The 22,865-nt window shown below is 36.1% G+C and overlaps 1 non-coding gene across 1 annotated transcript; it reads left to right on the top strand.

Moving 5' to 3' along the window:
* The first annotated feature begins 968 nt into the window (after positions 1–968).
* Positions 969–1,075, top strand: LOC131179022 (small nucleolar RNA R71). Its single transcript, XR_009148029.1, has one exon. It is a non-coding gene; the product is annotated as a small nucleolar RNA R71 (small nucleolar RNA).
* The last annotated feature ends 21,790 nt before the right edge of the window (positions 1,076–22,865 follow it).

Genomic DNA, 22,865 nt, shown 5'->3' with positions numbered 1-22,865 from the left:
CTTTCTCAGCTTCAATTCTAACTTCAGCTTCAGTTTGTTCATCTCCTTCTCTGCTTTTCTTTTCTTCAATTTTCTCTTCAATCTTTTTATCTCCATTTTCCAATATTTTTCCACTTCTCAATGTAATAGCCTTGCAATGCTCCCTTGAATTTTCTGGCTGGCTAGGGAGCTTCCCAAATGCTTTGTTACTTGAAGAGCTAGCTTGTTGAGCTATTTGATTCTCTAACATCTTATTGTGTGTTGCCATTTGATCTACTTTAGATGCTAATTGAGAAATCATTTCTTGTTGACTTTGGTGGCTCACAAGTAGAGTTTCAATCATAGATTCCACTCTAGCTGTCTTGTCTAGTTGTGCTTGTTGTGGTAGAGGTAGAGTAGGTGCATTTTGAGGTTTAGAAATTCCAGGAGGGGGGCCTCTATTCTGCTGAAAATTCTGATTTTGTTGATATCCAGAAGGTTGCTGAAAATTCTGATTTTGCCCTTGTCTACCTCCCCAAGAGAAATTGGGGTGGTTTCTCCATGCTGGATCATAAGTTGCAGAAAATGAGTTACCACCTGGTCTTTGATTGTAGTTCCCCACATAATCCACTTGCTCACTTGAAAAATCTTGATTAAGTGTAGAAAAATCTGCTGCACAATTGACATTTGCAGCTCCAACTTCTACTGAATTACTAAAACCTCCAGCTGAAGAATCTACTTTCATGCTTAGCTTGTCCATTTTCCTTGTCAAAGCATCAAACTTAGCATTAATCATATTCATGGCATCAAGCTCAAACATACCAGCTGGTTTCTTGATCTCATTCCTCTCACAACTCCATTGGTAGTTGTTATAAGCAATTTTATCAAGAGCAGAAAAAGCTTCATCTTCAGATTTCTCCATAAGGTCACCTCTAGAAGATGCATCAATTGTACTTCTAATGGCTGGTGAAACTCCATTGTAAAAGTGTTGAACAAGCATCCACTTAGGAATCCCATGATGTGGACATCTCCTTTGCAAATCCTTGTACCTCTCCCATGCTTCATACAAGCTCTCATCATCTCTAGGTTTGAAAGAAATCAGCTCATTTCTCAGCTTAGCTGTCTTGCTTGGTGGAAAATATTGAGCTAAAAATGCTTGAGAAAGTTAATCCCATGTTGTGATAGAACCCGGTGGCAAAGAATGTAACCACTCTTTAGCTCGGTCCTTCATAGAAAAAGGAAATAATCTAAGTCGAATTGCATCATCAGAAACTCCGTTTATCTTCAACATATCACTGATCTCAAGAAAGTGTGCTAGATGCACATGTGGACTTTCACTTGATTTCCTCCAAATTGTGATTGTTGCACCATCTGACAGAGTGCAGGCTTCAGTTCAAAATTATTAACTTCTACCCTTGGTCTTGTGATACTTGGCAAGAAATCTCCAATGTTAGGATAGGCATGATCTTTCACAGAGCGGTTGTTATTGTTGTTGTTGTTGGCCATTTCTTCTTGTAATTCCTCTTGCTCTTGTGCTCTTTCTTGTTGTTGTTGAGCTTTAATTTCAGCTTTTCTCCTCTTAGATTCTGCTCTTAAAGCTTTTGCTGTCTTCTCTATTTATGGGTCAAAGAATAGATTGATTTCTTCACTTTTTGTCCTTCTCATAAAATAAAGCACCTGAAAAACAAAAATAAACAAATTCTCAAAGTAAAATGGTAAAAAGAAATAAAATAAAATGCCCAAATTAACCAAACAAACAATTGTTCAATATCAAACAAAAATCAAATCCCCGGCAACGGCGCCAAAAACTTGGTGTACAAAAATCCGCAAGTATACGGGTCGTCTCAAGTAATAAAGTGATGAATCAAGTATCGTTCCCACGAGGATTTGCTGTTTGATTACTAAACTATGAATGAAGCGATTATTTGGGCTAATGATTAATGAATAAATGGTAAATGTAAATGAGCAAGGTAAATTGATTAATCTAATTGAAATGGGTAAAGAGCAAACAAATAAATTCTAATTCTAGTTCGCAATTAAACTAAAATTAACAATGGGTAATTTAAACGAAAGTCTAATTATGGTAAAAGTGATTCCAGAGTTGGGGGTTTATGCATAAATTAATTGGGATTTGTCTTGGGCATTCCAATTTTTAGGGAAAAATAGAGTTTGAAGGAAATTGATTCTAAATCCCTTTGATATCTTTTTCAAGCAAATCAAAGTGTATTCTAAAATAACCAAACCTACTTTCGTATGTATTTGATTACTTTAAAACCCATTAAGTTTTGTAACCAATAATTAATTCCTCTTAAAGTCCTAGTTTATTTCTAAATCTAGGTGATTTTAAGTTCCAATCCATGATTACCCATCAATGACTTTCACCTTTCGGTCCTTCAATCAAAGATTAACACAATACCCAATGGGTACCAACATTAGGCAAGTAAATCAAGCACACAAGGAAGGAATCAAAACTCATATTCATATAAAATAAGGAAATACCCAGTCCAAATCCACAAATTAATCTAAGACATATTTCCCAACTCTGAAATCTAAAGAAATTACTCACTCATGATGGTATTTACAAGAAATATTGATGGAAAAGTGAAGGAAAACATAATAAGAGGACTGAAATAGAAAAACCCAGGTGGAAGAACCAAAGTCTCTGGTTTCTGGAGCTCCAAAACTGGTGCAGTAGCTCCTCCCCAAAAGAAAAATGGCGTCTCCTCCCTTTTCTCTATTCTATTTCTTTTTCCTTTTTGTCTTTCTTCCCCTTCCTCTTTTGTCAAAAATAAGGAAATGATGAATTTATATGGTCCCTAAAAGTTGCCCTAAAAGTAAATAAAAGACAATGAGTGGATAGAAAATGAGGTGTAAAATTATCCAAGTCAGCAGCACTATTCACGTTTTGGGCATTCTGCTTAGGGTTCAGCTTAACCCTAAGCAGCTTCTTAGCAAATTTTAGCCTCTGGTCGCACTGTCTGCTTAAGGTTAAGTAGACCTTCAGCAAATCTCGGCAGACTTAGAGTAGAATGGACTCTTCTGCTGGTGCTTGACTTGTGCTGCTCCTTAAGTACTGCCGCTTTACCCTAAGCATGACCTTAAGCAAAGTCTCAAGCAAATTTCGGCTAGTTTGCTCTTTCAAGGCTTGATTTCTTCAACTTTCCTCCATGCTTAAAGAACTTCAAATCTCTTCAAATTATTTCCTAATGCACTCATTGATCTTCGATTTGCCACAAAATCCTATCAAAATAACAAAAATTACGAAAATCAAATATAAGGTATCTAAAATTAACAAATAAGATAAAATAAAGCTAAAAACATAAAATATACTAAAATATGAGGGCAAAATGGATGCAAAACTACCCTAAAATGCCTATATGAATTGAGTATAACAATACTCTTTCCTGTTTGATTTTCTACTTCAGATTTAAATTCTTTGAACTTTTCAAAGGATTCATGTTTGTATTTCATTAAATACAAATGCCCAAACCTTGACTTATCATCAGTAAAGGTAATAAAGTAATGAAAACTGCCTCTAGCCATTTCCTTAAATGGACCACATACATCACTATGTATTAGCTCAAAAATATTTTCAGCTCTTAGCCCTTGTCCAACAAAGGGTGATCTAGTCATTTTGCCTTGAAGGCAAGATTCATAAGTTGTAGTAGGCTCAGAGCCCAATGAGGATAGAATACTCATTTTCTCCAGTTTTGCAATCCTATCTTCTACAATATGACCTAACCTTAAGTGTCAAATATATTTTGAACTTGAGTTGATTTTCACCATGGCATTGCATTCATTTAGATCACTTGCATTCATTTTGTGTGTGTCATTATTATCCAAATAATAAAGACCATCATTCATATAACCCGAACCAACATATTTATTTCTAAAATAAATATTGCAAACATCATCTGTGAACTGAAATTCATAGCCATTTCTAGTCAAAATAGATATAGAAATGATATTCTTAAAAGCATCAGGTACATATAAAATATTATCCAAACACAAAACATGTTCAAACATGTAAAAAGATTTAGATCCTATGGCTAAAGCTTCAACAGTTGAGCCATTGCCAATCCGGACTCTAACATCTCGAAAACGCAAGCTGCTACTATTTGCTAGTTCTTGCATATCATAAGAAATGTGAGAACTGGCACCAGTATCTAAAACCTAAGCTGTAGATGAACTATGAGTATCATCAGAATCTAAATAACAAGATATAGACATACCTTCCGAAGGTCTATCCTTCTTGTCCTTCAGAGAAGCAAGATACTCTGGGCAGTTCCTTTTCCAGTGCCTATCCTTCTGGTAGTGGAAACACTTTCCTTTGCCTCCATCAGCTTTAGTTTTCCCTTTCTGTTTAGCTATTTTCTTGGAAGGACCAACAATCTGAGGTTTTTTTTCTTATTGCCCTTATTCTTGTTAGACTTTCCAGCAGAAGAAGATGCAATCAAAGCTACCTGTTTTCCTTTATTGCCCAGCATATTCTTTTGGGCAATAACCAACATGTTAAGTAAACTAGCCAAGGTGCATTCCTATTTAGTCATATGGAAATTTGTCACAAATTTGACAAATTTCCCAAAAGACTCAGGAAGGGACTGAAGGATCAAATCCGTCTGTAGTTGGAAATCCATGGTGAAGTCAAGATGTTCCAACTGCTCAATCAGCTGAATCATCTTGTGGATATGATCCCCAACATTCTGTCCCTCAGACATCCTCATGCGGAATAGCTGTCTAGATATCTCATACCTAGCATTCCTGCTGTGCTCACCATACAACTCTTGTAGGTGAAGGAAGATCTCACTCGCACTCTACATGTTTTCAAGCTGCTTCTGTAACTCGTTACTCATAGAAGCAAGCATGTAACACTTAGCTCTCATATCATGCTCCTTCCACTTGTCCAAAGTTTCATGTTCCTCTGGAGTGGCCTTTGGAGGTAAGGGACCAGGAACATTTGAGTCTAGAACATATCCTATATGTTCAAAGTTCAGAATAAGTTTCAAATTTCTAAGCCAATCAAACAGATTAGGTCCTGTCAACCTATTGTGATCAAGTATGCTTGCAAGGATATTGGATGGTGGTGGTTGTTCTGTGCTCATTATTATTACAAAATTTATCACACCCTACCCCTCCATAAGGCATAACATAATCCCATAGTATACCTAATGAATTATCAAACTTCGGCTACTGATAACCCATTAAATACACTACAAGAGATTTTAAATATTTTCTTATTTCTTTTTACAGTGGTGAGCACTTTTGACAGGTGTTAAATTTTTTTTTTTAACTGAAGTGAAGCCAAATAACACATGAAGTATCAGTAATTTCTGTAAAAATTTTAGCAGAGCGCCATCTGTATTTTGAATAAAACAATTCTTAAAAAACCTGTAAAAAGCACTTCCAATACATTTGTTCAATCCCAAACTCTAGTATGGCTCAACTCAAATCAATTTTCTCAACATTTGTAAAACTCAATTCAACATCAATTTTCAATATTTCCAAAGAAAGACTACAAAATGACTGAATAGTTCAAAAGCTGAGATAAGAAATAAATATATTTCAACTTTAGTTTACAACTGCTCAAGACCAAGTACAATATATACATACAGTGCACATACATTACAACAAAAATTATAAAAAGGTGGTATATACAATATACCCGACAGAATCCCAAAAATGTAGCACAAGCAGCTTACTCTGCTGCTCTATCTGTCTGTCTACCTGCGACAGCAATGAAAAAGCTATCGCTGAGCCAATGTCTAAGTGGTGCACAACATTAAGAAAATGCAATTTAAGACCATAAACCATAAATCATATAAACTGTGGATACTTAAAATCATAGTTAAATTCAAAAGACAGAGAATGTCATAAAGAATTAAACTCCATTTCACAATGTCTCAATGAATATCAATAAATCACACACACAGCTTAATCAAGATTCTATAGTCCAATTCGTCCCAAAAGCCAATGGCTAATGAGGAATAACATAGCTAGCTAGCAATTATATGAGTACTCATTCTATTCGTCCTCAACTGGCACACACCTCAACACTTCAGCCAGAGAGGGAATTCAAAGCCAATTCGTCCCACTAAACAAGCTAGCGAAAATTCAATCAAATATACATGATAGCTGTGGTTTCAAACCATTTGCAATATTTTTCAAGCAATAAGTATCCATCAAATTCCATTCAAATAATTTTTCCACAATTTAAGCAATAACATACAAATTTTCATCATTTATTTTAATTGAAAATTCAAAAGAAATAATTGTTGTGCACAAATCTCTGATGAGTAGCCTTTTGGCCTTGACGCAGTGTTTCTTTCCCCTTCTCTAAGTCTTTGCTAACTGAAACACACAATTTAAAGTGTTTCAGTACTCAGTTAAATTGTTTCTAACAATAAGGTTCAATAATTAAATTTATTTAATACTATTGCTTTCATTAGTCAACCTATAATGTTGACCTTTAATGCACTCTAGGAGAATAAATTTTAATGTTACCAATATGTCACATTTTATAGTCCTTTAGTGTTGGTATATGTTACCAATTTCATTTTCAAGTGTATTGCATGTTATTGCAATTTATCGGATTTTGGTATGCTATTTTGACCTAGCAGGATGACCTAGTTCCCTCGGTTTCTGGGTTCTGGTCAGAATAACAAACTTGTAGGTCTATGTCTTAGTGAACTTTTGCCATAAATTTTAGGTCATTTGGAGTTTGCTAGACCAAGTTATGGTCATTTTACTATTGCTGGACAGATTGTACTAAAATGGCAAACTTAGGTTATTTTTAGGTCATTTCTGATTCTGGCAGTTTTTATGCCCGAACTTGTGCTAGCATTTTGACCTGCTTATGGTCATTTCTGGGCTTTGGTGTCTTCATAAGAGTTGTAGCTCTATGTCTAAGCTTTCTATGGTATAAATTTCAGGTTATTTGGACCTGTTTTGAGTGAGTTATGGCCAAAATACTGACTTCTGTTCAAATGGTCAGTTTTCAAGTTTGCAATGTCACTAATCCGGATTTGGTCCATTTTCATGTTACTTTCTGGACAGAATTTAGGTAGGCTTCCAACATGAAAGTTGGCACATTTTGTGCCTAGTTTCACCTCCAATTGGCCTCATACCAATTGGAGTCACACACTTAGGGTTATAGGCTCATTGGAAACCAGATCAAAAAAAGGTCGATTTGTTGGATATCCAAAAGATAGTTTTAGATATTATTTTTATTTGTCAACATCACAAAAGGTTGTGGTGAGTAGAGATGCCAAATTTCTTGAATAATAGTTTGTTCAAGAAGGAGGCAAAGGAAGGCAACTAGAGTTGGAATTAGAGAATTCTGACCAATCAACAGATCAGATGGATATAGATCCATCCAGTCAACCTATACCCATTGATGAAACATCTACAGCTACTCCTCGTAGAACAACCAGGGTATCTCACCCACCAGTGAGATATGGTTTCCTTCATGAAGAAGAACAAGAGTTGTCTACTCATGAAGAAGTAGATTATGGAGATGATCCCCTCACCTATGAAGAAGCTATATCAGATATAGACTCTTCAAAATGGATTGATGCTATGAAATCTGAGATTAATTCCATGTATAAGAATCAAGTTTGGGATCTTGTTGACCCACCTGAAGGTATTGTACCTATAGGGAACAAATGGGTTTTCAAGAAAAAAATTGGTTCTAATGGAAAGGTAGAGACCTATAAAGCAAGGCTAGTAGTGAAAGGGTTTCGCCAAAGCAAGGAATCGACTATGAGGAGACTTTCTCGCCTGTTGCCATGCTTAAATCAATTAGGATTCTATTAGCAGTAGCTGCATACTATGATTATGAGATTTGACAAATGGATGTCAAAACAGCTTTTCTCAATGGATACACTGAAGAAAACATTTTCATGGAATAACCTAGGGGTTTTGAATCCCAAGATCGTTCCAAGGTATGCAAGCTACAGCGATCCATTTATGGGTTAAAACAAGCTTCGAGGAGTTGGAACATCCGTTTTGATGAAGCCATTAAATCCTTTGGTTTTATCAAAAAAAAAAAAAAAAAAAAAAAAGAGGATGAGCCATGCGTATATAAGAACGTTAATGACAGTGCTATCACTTTCCTTATCTTATATGTGGATGACATACTGTTGATGGGTAATGACACAGGTATGTTGACAACTGTAAAGGTATGGTTGTCAAATACATTCTCCATGAAAGACTTAGGGGAGGCAACCTATATTCTTGGGGTTCGCATCTATAGAGATAGAGCGAAAAGAATAATTGGTTTATCCCAAAGTCTATACTTGGAAAAGGTGTTAAAGAGGTTTAACATGCTTGATTCCAAGAGAGGATTGTTACCAGTGAGACATGGTATCCATCTTTCTAAAGAGATGTCTCCAAAGACACCTGAAGAAAGAGATAAAATAGCCAGGATTCCATATGCTTCGGCTATTAGAATTTTAATGTATGCAATGTTGTGTACTAGCCCGGATATCGCATATGCTGTTAGTTTGACTAGCAGGTATCAATCCAATCCAGGTTTGGAACACCGGATAGCTGTAAAGAATATCCTTAAGTACTTGAGAAGAACTAAGGATTTATTCTTAATTTATGGAGATGGAGAATTGCAATTTGATGGTTATACTGATTCTGATTTCCAATCAGATATCGATGATAGAAAGTCTACCTCTGGGTATGTGCTCATTTGTAATAAGGTGCAGTCAGTTGGAAGAGTTCCAAACAGAGCACGACTGTCACACCCTACCCTTTCGTAAGGCATAACATGATTCCGTAGTATACCTAATGAATTACCAACTTCGTCTACTAATAACCCATTAAATACACTACAAGGGATTTTAAACCTTTTCTTACTTCTTTTTACAGTTGTGAGCACTATTTATAGGTGTTAAAAAAAATTTTTAACTGAAATGAAACCAGATAACACATTTGAAGTACTAATAATTCTGTAAAAATTTTGGCAGAGTGCTATCTATATTTTGAATAAAACAGTTCTTCAAAAACCTGTAAAAAAGCACTTTCTATATTTTGTTCAATCCCCAAACTCCAATATTCAATCAACACAATATGTTTCTCAATATTTGCCAACTCAAATCCATAATAATTTTTTTAGTGTTTTCAAAAGCTGAGATAAAAGAAATATATCACTAATTTTACAAGCCAAAATAATTTACAATTTATTTTACAACTTCAATGTACAATTTTAATTTACAACTGCTCAAAACTAAGAACAATATATATATACAGTGAACATACATTACAATACAAAATGCACAATATGGTATACTCAATATACCCGATGAACTCTCAATGTAGTACTAGCAGCCTAGTTTGCTGCCCTGTCAGTCTGTCTACCTACGACAACAATGAAAAGCTATCGCTGAGCCAATGTCTCAGTGGTGCACAACATTAACAAAATACAACTTTAAATTATAAATCATAAGTCATATAAATAATGGATACTTAAAACCATAGTTAAATTCAAAGATAGTGAATGTCATAAAGAATTTAAACTCCATTTCACAATATCACAATAAATATCAATAAATCACACACACAGCTTAATCATGTTCCAATGTTCAATTCATCTCAGAAGCCGATGGCTAGTGAGGAATAACATAGCTAGCTAGCAATAATATGAGTACTCATTCTTTTCGTCCTCAACAGGCACACACCTCAACACTTAAGTCAGAGAGGGAATTCAAAGTCAATTCGTCCCACTAGACAAGCTAGTGAGGAATTCAATCAATATACATGATAGCTGTGGTTTCAAACCAATTGCAATATTTTTAAATAATAAGTATCCATCAAATTTCCATTCAAACAATTTTTCACAATTCAAACAATAACAGACAACTTGTCATAATTCATTTCAATTGAAAATTCAAAAGAAATAACTGTTGTGCACAAACCTCTGATAAATGTCTCTTGGCCCTGACTCAGTGTTTCCTTCCCCTTCCCTGAGTCTTTGCTAACTGAAACACACAATTTGAAGTGTTTCAGTACTCATTTAAACTGTCTCTAACAATAAGGTTTAATAATTAATTTATTGAATTCTATTATTTTCCTTAGTCAACCTAAAATGTTGACCCTCGATGCACTCTAGGTGAATTAGGTTTAATGTTACCAATATGTCATATTTTATAGCCTTTTAGTGTTGATACATATTACCCAATTCATTTTCAAGTATATTGCATTTTATTGCAATTTGCCAGATTTCGGTATACTAATTTGACCTAATAGGATGACCTAGTTCCCTTGGTTTTCGAGTTTCAGTCCAAACTAAAAACTTGTAGGTCTATGTCTTATTGCACGCGGGGCAAAATTTCAGGTCATTCTGAGTTGTGTAGACCAAGTTATGGTCAATTTACCAATGCTGGACAAAATGAACAAAAATGGTAACTTTAGGTCATTTTTAGGTCACTTTTGGTTCGGCCAGTTTTTTGACCTGAATTTGTGCAAGCTATTTGGCTTGGTTCTGGCCATTTTTGGGCTTTGGTATCTTCATAAGAATTGTAGATATATGTCTCAACTATTCATGGTAAAAATTTCAGGTCAATTGGACCTGTTTTGAGTAAGTTATGATCAAAACACTAACTACTGCCCAAATAGTCAATTTTTAGGCTTTCAAGTCACTAATTCTGATTTGGTCATTTTTCAAGTCACCTTCTAGGCAGAATTTAGGCACATTTTGTGCCTAGTTTTACCTCCAATTGATCTCATACCAATTGGAGTCACACACTTAAGGTTCTAAGCCAAAACACACACTGCCCTACTACACACTTCTTCATCACATACCAATTACACATTTTATACTGGCCAAACTACTTCCTTCATGCCAATTATGGTTTGTACCTTAACATTAACACACTTTACTTCACATTTTTTGTCATTTTGGCAGCTTGTAACTACTCTTAATATGCACACTATAACACAGAATTTTCCAAAGTCTATTTACAATAATTTAACCACATGACATACCTCATTTACATGTCCAAATTCAAACAATTATTTATATACACATGTTGCCATCAATAACAACATAATTCAACAATATTTCATGAACTCAAACACTTCAATCTTCTTCATGAGGCTGCCACAAGTTTACACATACTCATCAATTTCCATTTTCACTTTTTAAGCTTCCAAATCAAACCTTACACATGGAATTTAACTACAATACAATCAAACATTTAAATCATCATTCAAACCACTATTTACATGCAAGAACAAGCTGTTCATAGTGAGGTTTCATGGCTGCCAAAATGGTGCACCACCATTAACTCATCAAACATCAAAACTTCTTCCACAAATCAACTCACCACAACATCCAATCAAAGTTTAATGAAACAAGAATCAAAAATACACACTTACCACTTTTGAAGCTTGACCAAAACCTCACTGAACCTCCTTAAAATTGCTATCAAAATCTTCCTTGCAAGGTGAGGATTAACTTTAAAGAAGAGACTTAGTGAAAATGGTGGCTCAAAGTGGATTGCATGGAGCTTGGAAAGGATTTGGCCATGGAGGTTTCTCTCACTTGTTTCAGCTAGTTTTTCCCAAGCTTGAAGATGACAGAATTTTTCTATCCAAAGGTTGATTAAAGGTCCACTTAAGTGGTGTTAGTGGAGCACTAATTGAATAAAAATGTATTTTAATGTTAAACTTTCCAATTTTCTACATTTTCCTCCTATCTTTTGCTATTAGATTATGTACCACTATTTTAATTTTTCATCACATTTTCCAAGTGTAATATCATTTATTTTTAAGAACATTTAGGTCAAAAGACAACTTGGGGTGTCAAATGACTACAATGCCCCTGTTCGGGTTGCATTCCCAATTTTTTGGTAACACCGAGTTTTATCGTTTTCTCGATTTCTCTTCTTTCTTTATACTAATTATTTAATTTTTCTTTGATATTTTTAATGATATTTATACTTCAATAGATGTTTATTTAAGTCTTAAAAATATTTTCCAGGGTTCCCCATGGTCCATGGCTAGTCAATGGTCCACGCCGCAACTTCTCGGGCGGTCACCCATCGCTATGGTTCTCGACTCGTTTAACTTGGTTACATTTCATTGCTATTATTTTTCTTGTATTTTCTTTTCTTGTATTTCATTATTTTATGTCTCCTCACCAATATTTAAGTGAAGTTCTAGGCATCCTAGCTGTTCGGACACCTTCAGTCACCAAACAAGAGAACGCACTACCAACATAGGGTGTTACAATTCTCCTCCTCCCTATTAAAATAAATTTCGTCTCTAAATTTTACCTGGTATCAGTCTCTGAACAGTTGTGGGTGCTGTCTCCTCATATCCTCTTCACGTTCCCAAGTAGCTTCCTGGCCTGAATGATGGTTCCATATCACTTTAACCAGGTGTATCTGTTTATTCCTCAGTTGCTTCACCTAATATGCCAGGATTTCTATGGGTTCTTCCTCATATGAGAGGTCTGGATTTACCTCAATCTCTTCAACTGATAGTACATGAGATGGGTTAGATCTGTACCTCCTTAACATGGACACATGGAAGACACTGTGTATCCTTTCTAGCTCTGGAGGTAATGCTAGCAGATATGCTAAAGGACCCACTCTTTCCAAAACCTCATATGGTCCGATGAAACGAGGACTCAGTTTCCCCTTTCTGCCAAATCTCATAATTCTCTTCCAAGGAGAAACTTTGAGGAATGCCTTATCACCCACTGCATATTCAATATCTCTTCTCTTTAAATCCACATAGGACTTCTGACGGTCTGATGCAACCTTAAGTCGATCTCTGATCAATCTGATCTTTTCCTCTGTCTGCTGAACAGTTTCTGGCCCAATCATCTTTCTTTCACCAACTTCATCCCAACATAGGGGAGTTCTGCACTTCCTGCCATACAAAGCTTCATATGGAGGCATCCCAATGCTTGATTGGTAGCTGTTGTTATAAGCAAACTCAATCAAAGGCAAGTGTGTATCCCAACTACCTTCAAACTCAATAAAACAAGCCCGTAGCATATCCTCCAATATCTGAATTACCCTCTCAGACTGGCCATCTGCCTGTGGGTGGAATGCGGTGCTGAAGTTCATTCTAGTTCCTAGGGCTCTCTGAAGACTACCCCAGAATCTAGAAGTGAACCTAGGATCTCTGTCAGATACAATCGATACCAGCACTCCATGCAGTTTTACAATCTCATTTATGTACAATCTGGCCAATCTCTCCAGGCTATAGTCCATCCGGACTGGCAAAAAGTGAGAAGACTAGGTTAGTCTGTCAACTATAACCAATACTGCATCATGACTATTCTGTGTCCTTGGAAGTCCCATAACAAAATCCATAGTTATCCGTTCCCACTTCCACTCTGGTATAGGCAATGGATGTAACAAATCAGCTAGAACTTGATATTCTGCCTTTACTTGCTAACAAGTTAGGCATTTGGAAACAAATTCAGCTATATCCTTCTTTATACCCATCCACCAGTAATGCTCTTTCAGCCCTCTGTACATTTTAGTTCCACCAAGATGCATAGCAAAAGGAGACTCATGTGCTTCCTTCATAATGATCTGTCTCAAGTCCGCATTATTAGGAACGCGCATTCTCCCCTGATGTAGTAGTAAGTCGTCGTCTCTCATAGAGAATTCAGGTTTCTTGCCCTGCTGGACTTCTTTCAGTAGCTTCTGATATTTATCATTCTCTGAGCAGCCATTCTGATCTGATCAATCAACACTGGCTGTACATGCCATGCAACTACTGTCTGTCCCTCATCATCAATCTCCAAACTGGCATGCTGTGCTTTCAACTCATGTACCATGGACAAAGGAGAAACTCTGAGACTTGCCATAGTCTTGCGACTTAAGGCGTCAGCCACCACATTTGCTTTCCCTGGCTGATAGTCTATTAAATAATCATAGTCTTTAATCAGTTCTAACTATCTCCTCTGCCTCAAGTTCAATTCCTTCTGGGTGCCTAAGTACTTCAAGCTCTTATGATCTGTGTAAATGTAGCATTTCTCTCCATACAAATAGTGTCTCCAGATCTTCAGAGGAAAAACAATAGCTACAAGCTCCAAATCATGTGTTGGGTAGCTCCTCTCATGCGGTTTCAGCTGGCGTAATGCATAAGCAATGACATTTTGGTCTTGCATCAATACACAGCCTAACCCATTGTGAGAAGCATCACTATAAACTGTATACTCTTTACCCGGTGTAGGTAAAGTAAGGACTGGAGCATCAGTTAAACACCTCTTCAACTCATTAAAACTCTGCTAACATTTATCTGTCCACTAAAATTTTACATCTTTACGAAGTAGCTTGGTCAGTGGAGAAGCTAACATAGAAAACCCTTTCACAAATCGACGGTAATATCCAGCTAAACCTAGAAAACTGTGAATTTCTGTGATATTCCTGGGTGGCTTCCAATTAAGGATAGCTTCTACCTTGCTGGAATCTACCTTGATCCCTTCAGCTGACACAACATGTCCCAAGAAGGAGATTTCTTTCAGCCAAAATTCACACTTCGACAATTTGGCGTATAGCTATTTCTCCCTTAAAGTCTGCAGCACAATCCGCAGATGTCTGTCATGCTCCTCTGCATTCCTCGAATATATCAAAATATCATCAATAAACACCACCACAAATTGGTCAAGATATGGTCTGAAGATAGTGTTCATCAGATCCATAAAAGCAGCTGGAGTATTAGTTAACCCAAATGGCATTACCAGAAACTCATAGTAGCCATACCGAGTTCTGAAAGCAGTTTTTGGAATACTCTGCTCTTGCACCTTCAATTGATAATAACTAGATCGCAAATCAATTTTGGAGAATATAGTTGCACCCTTCAACTGATCAAACAGATCATCAATACGAGGCAATGGATATCTGTTCTTTATTGTCACCTTATTCAACTGCCAGTAGTCAATACATAAGCGAATAGTGTCATCCTTATTCTTAACAAACAATACTGGTGCTCCCCAAGGTGACACACTAGGGCAGATGAAGCCCCTTTCAAGTAGTTCTTGCAACTGTACCTTCAACTCCTTCAACTCTGCTGGTGCCATTCTATATGGTGTTATGGAGATTGGATCCACACTAGGCATAACATTAATTTCAAACTGCACCTCTCTTTCTGGAGGTAATCCTGGTAATTCATCAGGAAACACATCTGGAAAGTCATATACTGTAGGGATGTCCCTCAATGTTGGACTCCCCACTTGGGTGTCTACCACATGTGCCAAGTATGCTTCACACCCCTTTCTGATCATTTTTCTAGCTAGTACAGCCGAAATGATGTTTGATGGCAATAGCTGCCTCTCCCCATGTATTACCACATCAGCATCGAGGAGACCAAAAGTGACTGTCTTCAGTCTACAGTCAATCATGGCGTGATGCCTGGCTAATCAATCCATGCCCAAGATGATATCATAATCTCTGAAGGGCATTTCAATGAGATCAAACAGAAAAGTTTGTCCTTGGATCACCAAAGGACAATCTCTATACATTCTATTAACCCTGACCTCTTGTCCTAGCGAACTTGTTACTAGCACCTCAAAGTCCATTTTTGTACATGGAACAGCAATGCAATCAATGATGCTAGTACTCACATAGGAATGGGTAAAACCTGGATCAAATAACACAAACACATCTTGATTAAAAGTTGAAAAGGTACCAGCCACAACATCAGATGTCTCTGCCTCTTCTCTCTGTCTCATTGCGTAGACTCTGACTGATGCACTTCCTTGCCCTGATTGATTCACTACTGCTAAAGGGTCAGTTCAGGAGGTGGTCCAACTCTGTGAGTACTGGTGCAGTCTTTGGCAAAGTGCCTTGTGCCTCCACAGTTATAACAGGCTCCTATTGCCTTGTAGCACACCCCACCATGGCTTCTACCATAAGTTTCACATTGGCGGGGAGGGTAGAAACTTCTGGTACTCTGCTGACCAGATAGAGGAGGTTTCTATCCCAAATATCTTCCCCTACCGGACTTTTTACCACCTCTGTTGTGTCCCCCAAAGTTCTTTCTTTTCCCAGTAGGACCACTGGAACTCTGATCTACTGACTTCCCCTCTTTCTCTTTTTCTATCTTCTCTGATTTCTTTTTCTCAGGGGCCGCTTCAGATTCAATTCTTTCTAATTCTAGTGCTTGAGAAATAAGCTCAGAGAAGTTGTTATATTTGAATCCGACAACTTGTAATCTGATACTGGGCTTCAAGCCGATTTCAAACCTCTTACATCTCTTCCTACTGGTTGAAAGTAGACTTACTGCATAATGGCTCAGGCGGGAAAATTCCCTTTCATATTTAGCCACCGATCTACTCTCCTGTTTCAGACTTAGGAACTCTTGTAGCTTCTAGTCCACATAAGCATCAGGGACATATTTTTGTCTGAACTCCCATAGAAAATCATTCCATGTTAGCACTGAAGGTTCTACCAGACTATGGGGAATGGTTTTCCACCATTCATATGCATCTCCCTGTAGCAAAGACACTGACTATTCAAATCTAAGCTCCTCTGTACAATGTAGCTTCTTGAACACCCTATCCATTCTCTCTAACCACTGTTCTGCCTCTAGAGGATCTACTGTCCCCTTGAACTCAGTAGCCCCATATTTCATCAATTTATCATACTGCCTAGATGAAGACTGTGGTTGTACCACTGATGTCTATAGTGGGACTTGAGTAGGCATGTTACCAGCCATTTATTAGAACATTGCAGCCATCTCACGAGCGAATCGAGCAGAAACTACAGATCGAGGGGGCTCACGATCCACTGACATTGTGTAAGGCTAGGGCTTCCCCTTGTACCTCAGCCTCTATAGATTGGTCTACTGAACGATCCCCTTCTTCGATAGTCAATTTGAGGATCTTAGACCTCCTGAACAAATAACACAAGGAGATTTCCTCATGTTATTGCGTATTGTAATGTAATGTACTATATGTATTAAACAATGACATTGAGCAGTTGTACTATGAAGAAAGAATATTCAAATTACAGGTGAAAACAGAATTTAAAAACTAGCTCTGATACCACTAAAACATGTCACACCCTACCCTTCCGTAAGGCATAACATGATCCCGTAGTATACCTAATGAATTACCAACTTCGTCTACTGATAACCCATTAAATACACTATAAGGGATTTTAAACCTTTTCTTATTTCTTTTTACAGTGGTGAGCACTATTTACAGGTGTTAAAAAAAAATTTTTCAACTGAAGTGAAACCGGATAACACATTTGAAGTATTAATAATTTCTGTAAAAATTTTGACAGAGTGCCATCTGTATTTTGAATAAAACAGTTCTTCAAAAACCTGTAAAAAAAGCACTTCCTATATTTTGTTCGATCCCCAAACTCCAATATTCAATCAACACAATATGTTTCTCAACATTTGCCAACTCAAATCCACAATAATATTTCCAGTGTTTTCAAAAGCTGAGATAAAAGAAATATATCACTAATTTTACAAGTCAAAATAATTTACAATTTATTTTACAACTTCAATGTATAATTTTAATTTACAACTGCTCAAAACCAAGAACAATATATACATACAGTGAACATACATTACAATACAAAATGCAAAATATGGTATACTCAATATATCCGATGAACTCTCAATGTAGTACTAGCAGCCTAGTCTACTGCCCTGTCAGTCTATCTACCTGTGACAGCTATGAAAAGCTATCACTGAGCCAATGTGTCAATGGTGCACAACATTAACAAAATACAACTTTAAATCATAAATCATAAGTCATATAAATAATGGATACTTAAAACCATAGTTAAATTCAAAGACAGTGAATGTCATAAAGAATTTAAACTCCATTTCACAATATCACAATAAATATCAATAAATTACATACACAGCTTAATCATGTTCCAAAGTTCAATTCATCCCAAAAGCCGATGGCTAGTGAGGAATAACATAGCTAGCTAGCAATAATATGAGTACTCATTCTATTCGTCCTCAACAGGCACACACCTCAACACTTCAGGCAGAGAGGGAATTCAAAGTCAATTCGTCTCACTAGACAAGCTAGCGAGGAATTCAATCAATATACATGATAGCTGTGGTTTCAAACCAATTGCAATATTTTCAAACAATAAGTATCCATCAAATTTCCATTCAAACAATTTTTCACAATTCAAACAATAACAGACAACTTGTCATAATTCATTTCAATTGAAAATTCAAAAGAAATAATTGTTCTGCACAAACCTCTGATAAATGTCTCTTGGCCCTGACTCAGTGTTTCCTTCCCCTTCCCTGAGTCTTTGCTAACTGAAACACACAATTTGAAGTGTTTCAGTACTCATTTAAACTGTCTCTAACAATAAAGTTTAATAATTAATTTATTGAATTCTATTATTTTCTTTAATCAACCTAAAATATTAACCCTCGATGCACTCTAGGTGAATTAGGTTTAATGTTACCAATATGTCACATTTTTATAGCCTTTTAGTGTTGATACATGTTACCCAATTCATTTTCAAGTATATTGCAATTTGCCGAATTTCGGTATACTAATTTGACCTAATCGGATGACCTAGTTCCCTCAGTTTTCGGGTTTCGGTCCAAACTACAAACTTGTAGGTCTATGTCTTATTGCACGCGGGGAAAAATTTCAAGTCATTCTGAGTTGTGTAGACCAAGTTATGGTCAATTTACCAATGCTGGACAAAATGTACCAAAATGGTAACTTTATGCCATTTTTAGGTCACTTTTGGTTCGGCTAGTTTTTGGCCCTGAACTTGTGCAAGCTATTTGGCTTGATTCTGTCCATTTTTGGGCTTTGGTGTCTTTATAACAATTTTAGATATATGTCTCAACTATTCATGGTAAAAATTTTAGGTCAATTGGACCTATTTTGAATAAGTTATGGTCAAAACACTAACTACTGCCCAAATGGTCAATTTTTAGGCTTTCAAGTCACTAATCCGGATTTGGTCATTTTTCAAGTCACCTTCTAGGCAGAATTTAGGTAAGCTTTCTGCATGAAAGTTGGCACATTTTGTGCTTGGTTTCACCTCCAATTGGTCTCATACCAATTGGAGTCATACACTTAAGGTTCTAAGCCAAAACACACACTGCCCTACTACACACTTCTTCATCACATACCAATTACACATTTTATACTTACCAAACTACTTCCTTCATGCCAATTCTGGTTTGTACCTTAACATTAACACACTTTACTTCACATTTTTGGTCATTTTGGCAGCTTGTAACCACTCTCAATATGCACACTATAACACAGAATTTTCCAAAGTCCATTTACAACAATTTAACCACATGACATACCTCATTTACATGTCCAAATTCAAACAATAATTTATATACACATGCTGCCATCAATGACAACATAATTCAATAATATTTCATGAACTCAAACACTTCAATCTTCTTCATGAGGCTACCACAAGTTTACACATACTCATCAATTTCCATTTTCACTTTTCAAGCTTCCAAATCAAACCTTACACATGGAATTCAACTACAATACAATCAAACATTTAAATCATCATTCAAACTACTATTTACATGCAAGAACAAGTTGTTCATAGTGAGGTTTCATGGCTGCCAAAATGGTACACCACCACTAACTCATCAAACATCAAAACTTCTTCCACAAATCAACTCACCACAACATCCACTCAAAGTTTAATGAAACAAGAATAAAAAAATACACACTTACCACTTTTGAAGCTTGACCAAAACCTCACTAAACCTCCTTGAAATTGCTATCAAAATCTTCCTTGCAAGGTGAGGATTAACTACAAAGAAGAGACTTAGTGAAAATGGTGGCTCAAAGCAGATTGCATTGAGCTTGGAAAGGATTCGGCCATAGAGGTTTCTCTCACTTGTTTCGGCTGGTTTTTCCCAAGGTTGAAGATGACAGAATTTTCCTGTCCAAAGGTTGATCAAAGGTCCACTTAAGTGGTGTTAGTGGAGCACTAATTGAATAAAAATATATTTTAATGTTAAACTTTCCAATTTTCCTCATTTTCCTCCTATCTTTTGCTATTTAGATTATGTACCACTATTTAGTTTTTTCATTACATTTTTCAAGTGTAATATCATTTATTTTTAATGAAAATTTAGGTCAAAAGACAACTCGGAGTGTCAAATGACCACAATGCCCCTGTTCGGGTTGCATTCCCGATTTTTCGGTAATACCGAGTTTTGTCGTTTTCTCGATTTCTCGTCTTTCTTTGTACTAATTATTTAATTTTTCTTTGATATTTCTAAAGACATTTATACTTCAATAGATATTTATTTAAGTCTTAAAAATATTTTTCAAGGTTCTCCGTGGTCCAAGGCTAGTCAACAGTCTACGCCACAACTTCCCAGTGCGGTCACCCATCGCTATGGTTCTCAGCTCATTTAACTTGGTTACATTTCATTGCTATTATTTTTCCTTTATTTTTCTTGTATTGTCTTTTTTTGTATTTCATTATTTTATGTCACCTCCCCAATATTTAAGTGTAGTTCTAGGCATCCTAGCTGTCCGGATAGACACTGATCACCGGAACAGTAGAACACACTACCGAACATAGGGGTGTTACAACGACTGCAGATTCCACTACCGAGGCTGAGTATATTGCTGCATCAGATGCTGCAAAGGAAGCTGTTTGGATAAAGAAGTTCATGACAGAACTTGCAGTAGTTCCTTCCATTGAGTCAGTAGTTCCACTTCACTGTGACAACAATGGAGCAATCATACAGGCTAAGGAACCCCGGTCTCACCAGAAATCCAAACACATAGAAAGGCGCTACCACAATATCAGAGAAATAGTTGGACGAGGCGATGTAGCCATGTAGAAAATAGCATCAGCTGAAAATCCAGTTGATCCATTCACTAAGCCTATGTCACAGACTCAGCTAGACCGACATCTTGAGAAGATGGGTCTAAGATATTGTAATGAATGGCTCTAGTGCTAGTGGGAGATTGTTAGTAGTATGCCCTAGAGTATATCATTTAGTATGTACCTTGTACATGTTTTTATTAATAAAAGGCATTTCCACTTGTCCGCTTACATAATATATTTATGTGTAATAAAAAAGGTCCATTGATATTTTGATAGAAATTCTATTCTTAAGTTGTTAAGAATATGAGTGACAGTATTTCTAGTACAAAGTATCATAAATAGGTTCACAATCAAGGATACTTCACAATAAGGACATGACTTATCCAGAAAGATTGTAATCGTGTTTGTTCCCTAGTTATTTATATGAGATGTAAATAAGATGGAATGGTGAGTCTCATGCCATATAACAAACATGATAGGCACTTATACATGATAAGTAGGCTGAACTAGTGACACTTATAACAAGCACATGGAGTTTACTCTTGTCAATGTATTGTCATAAATCATATCAGTCTATATAATCTTTAGACCTGAGATAGCACAGTTATCTTGTATATAGGTGGTTTGAGTTTGATACTACTTTCATACTTATATTATGTATGGGTATATGGGCATGTGTTGGCTCCTACTAGTTATGTATGGAGGTAGGTGTTGATCAAGATGGAATCTGTTCCTCTAAGTAAATAGGGATAAAACCCTATGTTCATTTAATTGTTCTTGATGTTTCAAGTTCCTGGCCAGGACAGATAGATTTAATCAAAAAAGAGTTTCTGATAAGAAAATCTTTTAATCAAGAACTGGAATTAAAAGAGAACATAATATTCATAGCAAATGGGGTTTGATGTAAACCATGACTCCAGCTTGAGTTGGGATTTTTTAACAGAGAGATTCTAGTGCATGGTAATATATGATTATAAGTTCATTTAAGGTAAACCTTATTACTGATTGGGTGGCCATGGCATGCTATACTAGGTGTTAACCATGGTTTATGAGGTGCATAAAATGATTTAGAGAAATCATTTATGGTAAGAAAGAGTTCTGATGATATTAAGAGTTGATATCATATCTCATTGCTAATTAGTGATGAGTCTAGTAAGTCACACACATACACAAGTAATCACCAAATTAAATATGATTTAATTAATTAATTAAAGAGTTTAATTGATTAATTAAATAGGTTTGGTTTGTAATTAGATTGTAAAGTCCCTAGGATGACTTGAAACCAAATCTAGATTATTGGATGTATAGTATAAGTTAAATTTATATTTAAAGTGTTTAAATATGAATTTAATTAATGAGAAATTAATTAATAAAGATTAATTAATTGATTTATATTTAATATAAATTGATTAGAAGAAGAGAAATAATTATTTTGGGTTGAGAACTCAAAATTAAGACACAGGGGCATTTTGGTCATTTCACAGGGTGACATGTGGCACCATGAGATGGTGACACATAGCATTACACGTAAGCTTGCCAAATGTCTTTTAATCATGTAAGATGATTAAAATTAAGATTAAATATAGGTTTGACACTTGGCACAATGTGATTGGGTCAATTAAACCTACAGCCAATCAGAAGGTGACATATGGTAAGGGTTTTAAGTGGTGACCTAGTTATATAATGTGTTGTTATGAAAGAGTAAAATAACAACCAGTTGCTACCTCCCTTTGTGCCACCACCCTTGAGGCTCCCATTCTCTCTTCTTCTTCATCTCTCATCAATTCCAAGAGATTAGCAAACAATCTCTTGAATTAAAAATACTAGAAATTGTTTCTAGTGTTCTGTTTACATCTCTAATCTCTCAAAAGGCAAAACTTGATTTTCTAATTCATAGAAAAAGCTTTAGAAGCTATTCAAGGGCTGCCATAGGTGATCTTTGTGTGGACAAGCTAGAGGGACAACATCTGGTATCCTAAAGACGCATCCCAAAGGTGCCAAATACATTGCAGTGCATCAAGAGGTTAGTGCACTTGTTCTTGATCTAACTAGGGTTCTAAAATTAATCTGATTAATTCTCAAATCTTAAATGCCAAATGCAGATCTAAA

Source organism: Hevea brasiliensis, chromosome 3, assembly GCF_030052815.1.
Source record: "Hevea brasiliensis isolate MT/VB/25A 57/8 chromosome 3, ASM3005281v1, whole genome shotgun sequence".
Taxonomy (NCBI): domain Eukaryota; kingdom Viridiplantae; phylum Streptophyta; class Magnoliopsida; order Malpighiales; family Euphorbiaceae; genus Hevea; species Hevea brasiliensis.
This window is presented reverse-complemented; position numbering and strand designations above follow the sequence as displayed.